The sequence below is a fragment of the Pinus tabuliformis genome, chromosome 5_1 (assembly GCF_031772625.1).
Source record: "Pinus tabuliformis cultivar Carrire ecotype Pingquan chromosome 5_1, CPIR1, whole genome shotgun sequence".
NCBI classification, from domain to species: domain Eukaryota; kingdom Viridiplantae; phylum Streptophyta; class Pinopsida; order Pinales; family Pinaceae; genus Pinus; species Pinus tabuliformis.
In genome coordinates, this window is record NC_142305.1 from 263,303,693 (window position 1) to 263,312,962 (window position 9,270).

Consider the following 9,270-nt stretch of genomic DNA (forward strand, 5'->3'; position numbering starts at 1 on the left):
GAAGTGGAATCATCATAAGCATCACATGCACTCATCCAACATCATCAACAAAACCCTCAATAGAGAAGTCAAACACTCAGATAACTTGTCGCTTGGTCCCATTAATGTTCTGGATCTCTTAGGCCATAGTCGTTATTAACCAGGTAAACCCTGCTACAAATAGAAGTGATCCCCTCTAGCCCATTATGTGGGTCTAGTAACAAATGTGACAAAACAAGTAAACTTCCCTAACCTAAATCACAATGACAAATGAGAAAGGGAGATGGCCTACCTCTCTTCTATGCGCTCGACCTTTCATGATGATCCAGATCCCTTAGCTCCTAGGCTCACTCGTTATGTCTTGTGTCTCAATACCTACAAGAGAGATCAAAATACAACAAAAAGACATATCATAATATATGTATTCCAATAAGTTATACAACATATCAAGGAGTATCGTACTAAGAAAATCAGCATAGACAAGATTATGGGAAGTAAAACATGCTTTGCATTAATGATTAAATCAGAGAGGGAAGCATACAATTGGTGGCTTTATGTTGAAGGTCTACTTTAGAATGGTTCCAAGTCCAAGCCAAACTTAAGAAGGTTTCCTTTCCTCTCTCAATGAAATGGCTACATCTAAGAAGAATCGAGTAGAACAATGGTAACCAATAATGATCAACCCATTGACGAAAGTGAAGAACAAATTTATAGTGAGGGAGAGGGAGTTATAGATCCACCAAATGCGGAAGAATGTCCTTACCCTAAAGGTAAGATCCCCAAAGGTATGGTCAAGGGCTCTAAATGGTAGTACTCGACCATATATTCATCCAACAACTACCAACTCATCGTTCTCGAGGCTTCTAGTAAGAGAAGCTTCTGCTCTATTTTTGGAGAAACTGCGTGAAGAGGACCAACATGGATTTTCCTATCAAAAGTCACACTGCTAGCATTAGTCACTAGTTCGACAAAAGGTTACCAACATGTATTTTCCTACTAAAAGTAGCACTCATCTTGTGAATTAGGACTTTTCACACATTTTTCCAAAATTGCTTCAAGACATTATTTCTGCATCTCTTTAGGGCTGTATTGAGCATATAATTCATGGTGAATGATTTTATACAACTTTCGTCGCTTTACGACATTTGTGACGATAGTGGCACAAAGGACAACACTTGAGCTATAAAGATAGGAATGTGACAAAATATTGTGTAACAAATTTCCCTAAAGCATGAAAGCAGAACATGAAATGATGGTTGAAGTGCTTTATGAGTTAAGCCAAGGAACTTGGAATACCACTGTTAGGAGACCTACAAATCAAACATGATACAATGTATGACATCTCTAATAGATACATATGCTTGATAATACATCTGAATACACATCAAAATATAGTACATGCATTGACGGTATGTACGCAACCATCCATATGAAAGTGATCATGTATACAATCATCAATACTCAATAAATCGTTGCAACCTAGATTTTAATAGATGAGATCCAGGGTCTTCATTTTTATCCTAACCAAACTACGAATATAACCATGTGAATAGATGTGATAATGTCAAACATGGTAGAAACCACATGATTGTTTGTCAATAATGTAAACTGTTAACATGTGCTATTGAATCTACCAATATTGGCGATGGTCCTCAAGGTACACCAGCTGTTAGCTACCTATACCAATAGTTTCATATTTCATGATTGACTGTGAAAAGGTCCAAATATGCTTTGCTTTGATGATTCAAAGATCACATATTTCCAAGAGAATCCAATCTGTGCTTATAGCCTGGTATGAACTCAAATTTTGATGAATGGTCCAACAGTCTAATATGGACCATGTCATGTTTTAAATTTTTCAGTTATAGAATAGAGAAAGGAGTCTGTCCAAACTGTTTAATCTTGGCAGACAAGTAGTTTAGGTAGAGAAAAAAGGCTCCCAACAGCTTAATCTGGGACCTTGGAAGAAATAAGGGTAGAAGTAGATAGAAAAACAAAAGAAAAGCCAAAGAAAAGAAAAGGCAAGTAAGGGTCTGCAAGTCCAAGTGCACCCTCCAAGAAGAAATAAAAAATTCTAGGCAAGTAGCTGGGTAAGTAGTTGGGGTTGCAGAAAGGTTATCTTTACCATTGCAGGTGTGTTAACTGTGTTTACCAAAGCAAAGTCAATCAATTGAGAAGGTGTTCTTCTTCATCAAGTTGCAGCAGGAAGCATGTCTAACCTCCCTCTTCCCCTTGTTCATTTTATTACTAACACTCCCTCATCAGTCAAGATTCATGGAAGAAGATTATGGTTTCATGGTGGTTCTTGTTTCTCCACCAACCACATTTCTTGTGTAAAAATCTTTTCATTTTGATCTACTCTTGAAGCCAAGTGTTTCACAAATAAACTTAGTGTTTTCTCCCTTCATTCACCCCCCCCATCCATATTAACTCTAACTTTACTATATAAATCCCCTATATCACCTTTCCCCTACTAATATTAACACCATGGTGTATAAACCCCAAATTTTGTATAAATACCCCTCCCCTTGGCATTATAGCCATATGTTCTCTAAAAAAGGAATCAAAATGACATCTGGTCACTTGGATGAACCTATACCTCATCTCTCCCCCTTGCTTCAAGTCATTCCACTCATTAAACCATCATTTGCAAAGAAAAACCCTATACAAGCCCCTTTCTACCCATAACCCCTTTGAAATCATGAAAAAATCCAAAAAACCCACTTCTGCCGCTTAACCAAAGTTTCGGCGCGTATATTTGATTTTTCAAAATACATTGAAAAACCTTTCTAAACACCATACCCCGATGATCCTCCGCCTAAGCGCGCATCCCGAAAATAAATATTAAATAATGCCGCGCCTTTGCCATATCCACCGAGCATGTCATCGACCCGACCACCGTCCGATCAAGCATCATGGATCCAACGGTCCTTACAGATATCGGAAGGGCCCCGACGTCCGACAGATACCTTCCGATATCTGTCAGAAGGGTTATGTCATGCGGTCGCCACGCGTCTCCACCACAGCTCATCGGAGGTACGCCTGACAGATACCTCCCCCGTACCATAAGCGGTGCGATATGAAACCGCTGGCTGTTTCCGGTTTCAGTTATCCCGCCTGTACTACGTCACCCCCACGTCATCCCACGTCAGTGCCACCATGCCATCACGTCAACCGTTGCGCCCGACCTTCTGCCGATCTGTCCTGCCACTTCACCATCCCCGTGGACCAATCAGAGCCCGCCACCTCACCTATGACGTCAGCCTGCCCTGACCCCACCTATGACGTCAGCAGAAAAACGCGCCAAAAGTCCAAAAAACCAATATAATAGCCAAATGTCGTATTTGTCTCACTTTTCTACAAAAACGCCCGTTGCTCCTGCATGCGATTTTTACGACCAAAAGTCTACCAACCTGCAGAACCTGACCAGGAGACCGGCGGCGCACCATTTCCACAGTCATCCGCGACCATTGCTTACTCTTTACCAGGTATTCTCCACTGTAAATCCTTCACGTACCTGCTTTGTCTGAAAATTCCCTCAAAAGAACTTATAACGGAAAAACTCTTGAATTCACTGGCAGAAATCCTTGCACTTGGCCCTTTTACAGTTGTGAACTCGAAGAATACTAGCCGAGCCTTGTTTGCCCATACTTTCACTAAAAACCAAGCTTTGTTCGCGCAATCGCGACATACTCATTTAAACTGAGTTTAACCACTGAGAAAGACACAGTGAGGCCAGGCATTGGTCTTATTTTAGCTTTAAACAGTATTTCAATTGTTGTTTATTAGAACTACTCTCTGTTCCTTATAAATTCACCTTCCCTGGTAAAGAGACACTCCTCTATACTGTCCTGCTCAATTGAAACCACTTTACACCTAATTCAGAATCCTCTTTGGCAATGGAGACACCTGTAGTACTAAATGTTCAGCCTCTAAATGCCCCAAAGGAACTTGGAATGGCAAGCCTTGGCAGATATGGATTATCAGATTGCAGAAGAGATGTTGATGAGGACCAAGTTCCATATCCACCTGCTCAATGAACTTAAGGCCAAGCATGAAACTGGAGCAGATGTGTTGGGTATATGGGATTCTTTTCTTCCTATTTTTAAGTTGCCTCAAGTCAATCAATTCCCTGATTTGATCCATCTTTGTGCTGAATACTATGACCCTACCCAGAGGTCTGTGTTGGATCCTTCTGGTTCTGCTCTCTTCTACATCACTCCTGAAGCCATCAGGAACATGCTCTGCTTCAAAACTCAGAAAAAATTGGTCCCCTTGTCACTAGTAGACTTGATAAAACAAGGGAATAGATTGACAGATGCCCAAATCACTAAGTTAAATCAGTTATACATTGACTCTGATTCTGTGCAATATCCTCCTCTCAACCAAGTATACCTTAACCAGTTGGGCAGGGACTTGGTAGATATGATTAGTCCGATTTTGGGCTATAGCTCAATAGAATTGGTAGACCAAACTGTGCTGGTGATGATGCTGATGTTCGCTCCGGGCAGACTTCCAGTTTGCTATGATTATGCCACCTACATCTCTGACAAAATGCATGAGCAGCTAATGAATTTATCCAGAGAAAAGATGTTCAGATAAACCTCCTACATTTACCATTTGATCTTGTACCATCAATATGAGAGATTTCATTTTCCAATCAAAAGAATGGATGCCCAAGGCAATCCCAGATCAGTGGTCTATTGGTCCTCTGTCTCCACACTACACCCGAGTCTCCATACACTTACTGTGAATTCATAGATCTGTTCATCCATCCAGCTATGGCAATGCTGATGAGCTCACCTCCTCCGAGACTCACTGATGACATGCAGAGAATTCTTCAGCTATCCAAAGCTTACAGCATTGGGGATTGGTACTTCTACCAAAACCACACTGTCATCAGGATATATGGGTGTGAATTGCCTCCATTCAGATTACCTAAGTATGTGCCTATGAGGCTATTTGCCCTAGAGTACTTTAGGCAATTTGGCCGTTTGATGTGCTTCACTTTTCAGGAAAAGGCAAAAAAGCACAGTTAAAGGTGAAAATCCAACTTGGCCATTTTATCTATAACGAGAGGGAGCAAGGATGGAAGGAAGCAGATAGAATGCTTGAGTCCCTTGGCCTGCAAACCAGTTTCCTATGGACACCCTATGACCCTAATCATTTTATAACTATGAGGAGGCTCAAATATAAGTTATCTGCCTATGATCACCATAGTATCCCTCACATTGAAAAATATGCAAACCAAGACAAATGGAGGAGAGGGACCTTAGAAGAGCCCATGTCACAAGAAGAGCTAAACCAGAGGGCACTAAGGAATCTAAGGAAGATGGCTGACCTTGAACTTTGTTCACAGGTATTCACACTTCCGAGCACACAAGTGGGAGCAGCTGCATCCTCCTCAACTGCCAAACAGCAAACTACCAAGGCCACTGAAAATATATCCAGCAAAGGAAAAGAAAAGGAAATGGAGACAGAACAATCACTCCATGGCAAGGAGCAGCCACCTCCAGTGACTCAGCAGCAGGTGGATAAAGAAGTACAGCAGCAGACAGAGCAACAAAAACAACAACAGGAACTGCATCAAAGAGAAGGACAGCAGGAAAAGGAGCAGCCTACACAGCAAGAAGGGGCAGTTGAGGCCCAAAACCTCACTGACCAACAACCTCAAAACATAGTGCCTCCTAGGCAAGAAGCTGCCAATGAAACATCAGTCCTCCAAACTCCACAAAGGGAGGATGTTAGTAGAAAAAGGGATAGAGAAACTCCCTTAACCACATCAGCAAGCCAGGGGGAGAAAAGACAGAGGATAAATCCATTCTCCGAGGAAGAGATGCCTACAGGGCAATCTTTGGGTATGGGCATGCCTAGTATGGAGGCATCTGCAAGTTCCTTCCAGCAGGAACAAGAGAGAACAATGGGAGGAGAAGTGATCTCCTCCGGCCAGCAGAAAGAAGGTGGACTCAGTATCAAACAGCAGTTCATCGACATTAAGAGGAGAAATGAGCCCATCAAGAGACAGCTGTACAATCATCTGTTAAACATGGCTCCCACCAATCAGCAAAGACTCATGTCTGCCTTTGATGTACAGGAAGGCAAAATGATCATGAGCCATTTTATGCCAACAGCACTGCAGCCCCAATCTACCTCATATTACCTCAAAACCAATCTGGAGGTCCTTGCCAAGGATATCCACCCATTGGACAAGATAGAACTGCATAAGCAAACGGGTGAGATGGTCTATGCTTCCCTAGCAGACCAAACATTGGATAACTACAGGCTACATAACAGCCTTAACAATACACCCTCTCAGCTAGAGTTGGAGAGAGCATCATCCCAGGCAAAGGACAACAGGATCAGGGCCCTAGAAGACATAATCATAGAGATTGGGCATAATCCCAAAGACATCAAGGGCATACATGAGATATTGAAACTGAGGGATGCAGATATGGCAGCTCTAAAGAGAAAAATCAAGCTCCCAGCCACTATTCACCCTCAGACAGATGAAGTGGCCCAACAAAGAACTGAAAAAGATGCCACTGATCTGTTGATATCTCTATATAAGCAGCTCCTCCAGACACAAGAGCAGCTGGGAGAATCAGAGGCCGCAAAGGCAGCATTACAGGCATCTCTGAAACAGAGAGAAGAAGGGCAGACTTCCCAGCCTCCTCCTCAAATCATAAATCTTGAGGAAGCTGCCACAACTATTGTTCCTCCTCCTCAACAGACTGATCAAGCAGCACCTCCACCAACAGAGCAGGCCCCTAGCTTGGACATGCAAAAGCTAAAGAATGAAATTCAAATCCTGGAAGCTCAAATGTCTGAGTTAAATGAGACCAGGGATAAATTGGCCAAGGTAAATGATAGGTATGATAAATCCAAACAAGCTGTGGCAGAGAAGGACAGGGAGGTGAAAGCCCTAAAAAACAGGATAAAAGAGCTAGAAAATGAGCTCAAATTAGACAAAGTCATAGCTGGGCTTAAGGCAATGCTATGGGCCAACATTGGCCAGTCTATTACTGACCAATGGCAGTATATAGAGACAATCCATGAGCAGGTAGAGCTCATCCCAAAAGCACAAGCTGAAATTCACAAGTCAAGGGCTGCTCTAGGCAACATGCCTGAAATTGCCACCAGAATGATCAATGTGCTAAATAATAGAACAAGTACTCAGCTGGAAAACATGGGAATTCCCAATAGGACTGAGGCCATTCAGTTAATCAAAAGGGTTCTCACATTAAGAAATTTGGTGCAGACACTGGAGAGAAGAACCCAAGACATGCAGACCGAGGTAAAAAGATTCATGGATAAATTCCTGGTGCTGCAAAACAGAGGACTCCCTAGCTTACTGAACAGCGCAGGGAGACTGCTCATTCATGAGCAGTATGCCAAAAGAGTGAATGCATTTGCCATGAATGAAATCAATGAGAAGCCAGCAGCTCAGAAGAAACAAGGCCAGCTACAGGACAGATTATCTACAACAAGGTAGAAAATCTGTTTTTTATAATGAATGAGATCAATCACCTGTTTGATGTGGCACCCAATTTTTACAAGTATACAGAGGCAGAGGAGACTATGGATGCAATTCTCAGGCATCAACTCCCTACACAGGACTGGTGGACAAATACAATACATAAAATTTTGTAAACAATGGGCCATTCACCAAATTTTGTTCTTAAAAATATGAATTGTTATGCAAAGCACAGTTTAACAAAATCAGCATGCATTATGGATTAAAGCTGAGCCAACTCAGCAGATGTATCGGCCAACAAAGCAAAAATAGAAAACCACAGGTGGCAGGGCCGAGAAAATACAGCGCAGCAAAAAATAAAGACACATTATTCAGCGTTAAAGCAAAGCAGTTCAACCGACTCAATGACCTCCAAAGGTCAAATTATCCTCTGACAGACTTAAAGAGCATTTATACTGCATTCAAAGTTGTAATAACTTCTTTTCTACTTTCTGTACGAATTGATGAAGATATTTTCTCTCTCAGATGACTCAATGCCTGAGATATTTTGTATAAGCATTCCTATAAAGTCCCCTTCGCATGAGCTTGCAAGGGTTGTTGTTGATTTCTCCTGAAGAAGTTCTTATGTTGTAATCCTTTCAGAAGTTAATAAAGAAAGTGATGGAATTTCTCGGATTTTTGAAGTGTTGAATGCGTTCTGGTGTCTGTTAAAAAGCTGCTGGATTCCTGTGTATTTCACCATACAATAAGTCTCTGTAACTCTCTCTGTTATGTATTTTGATTTGTTATAATCCATATATGTTATCTAACTCTGCATATTTAGCAACTAGGAGAAAGAATAACTTTCAGGATTTATTCAGTGAATACCCTGAGTTCAATCTGTGTTGTTAATGAATGTTTTCTTCAGATGCAATCTTCATAAGTGTAATTCTTAATTGCTGCACTTTCAGAATACATCTTTCAGAGTGACCTTTGTCACAGGAATTCAAGTTTTGATCCTGTGCAGCGTGTCACACTTTCACCTCACCAGCTTAATAGAAAATTCTTAATTGCTTTCTGTTGGTTGACATACATCATCATTCAAGCTAAATTTGTTTGTCTAAGATACACAATAGGCCCTGCTGTTTGAACACCACCAATCCTTCATTTCTAAGCATTTCACAACTCCAGACTCCATTGCCCAATGATATTGTACTCTCTAAACACTACATCTTAAGACCTGAAAGAAATCCTTCAACCAAAACATAAACCAAAACCTGAGCATAATAGCTAGCCTAAAACACCATCATAACAGAGACAAATCATAAAGAGAGAGCCCTCTCTGATTACAGTTTGGCTAGAGGTTGTGATCCAAAGATTGGTTAGTGGTTACCCCAGCCGTATTCCCTTGGGAGTCATAGGGAACAACCTGGGTGTTAACATAAATGGCGACTCCGCTGGGGACTTCTTGAGGTTTTTTAATTACTATATATCTTCCATAAGCTACTATCAAGCCTGAAATAAGTCAAGAGGCCTTTAATCTGTTTCTGTATCACATTAACAGCTTTAGGGAGGAGCTTGTTTAGGGAATCTTCATCTTAGCTCTGAGAATATATAGCCATTCCAAAATCTTCATCCAGTCCTTTCAGATATAAAAATTTCCTACAAAATCCTAAAAAACAGTTAGAAACTGGCTCCTAAGAAAAATCCACGGCATACTAGGGAAAATCCTGACCCTAATCCACCTATCATTGTTAATAATCCAAATACCATCCCAAGAAACATTAGGAGGCAGCAAAAGCAGGAGCAGCCTGCTGATTTAACCTCAGATTCAGATC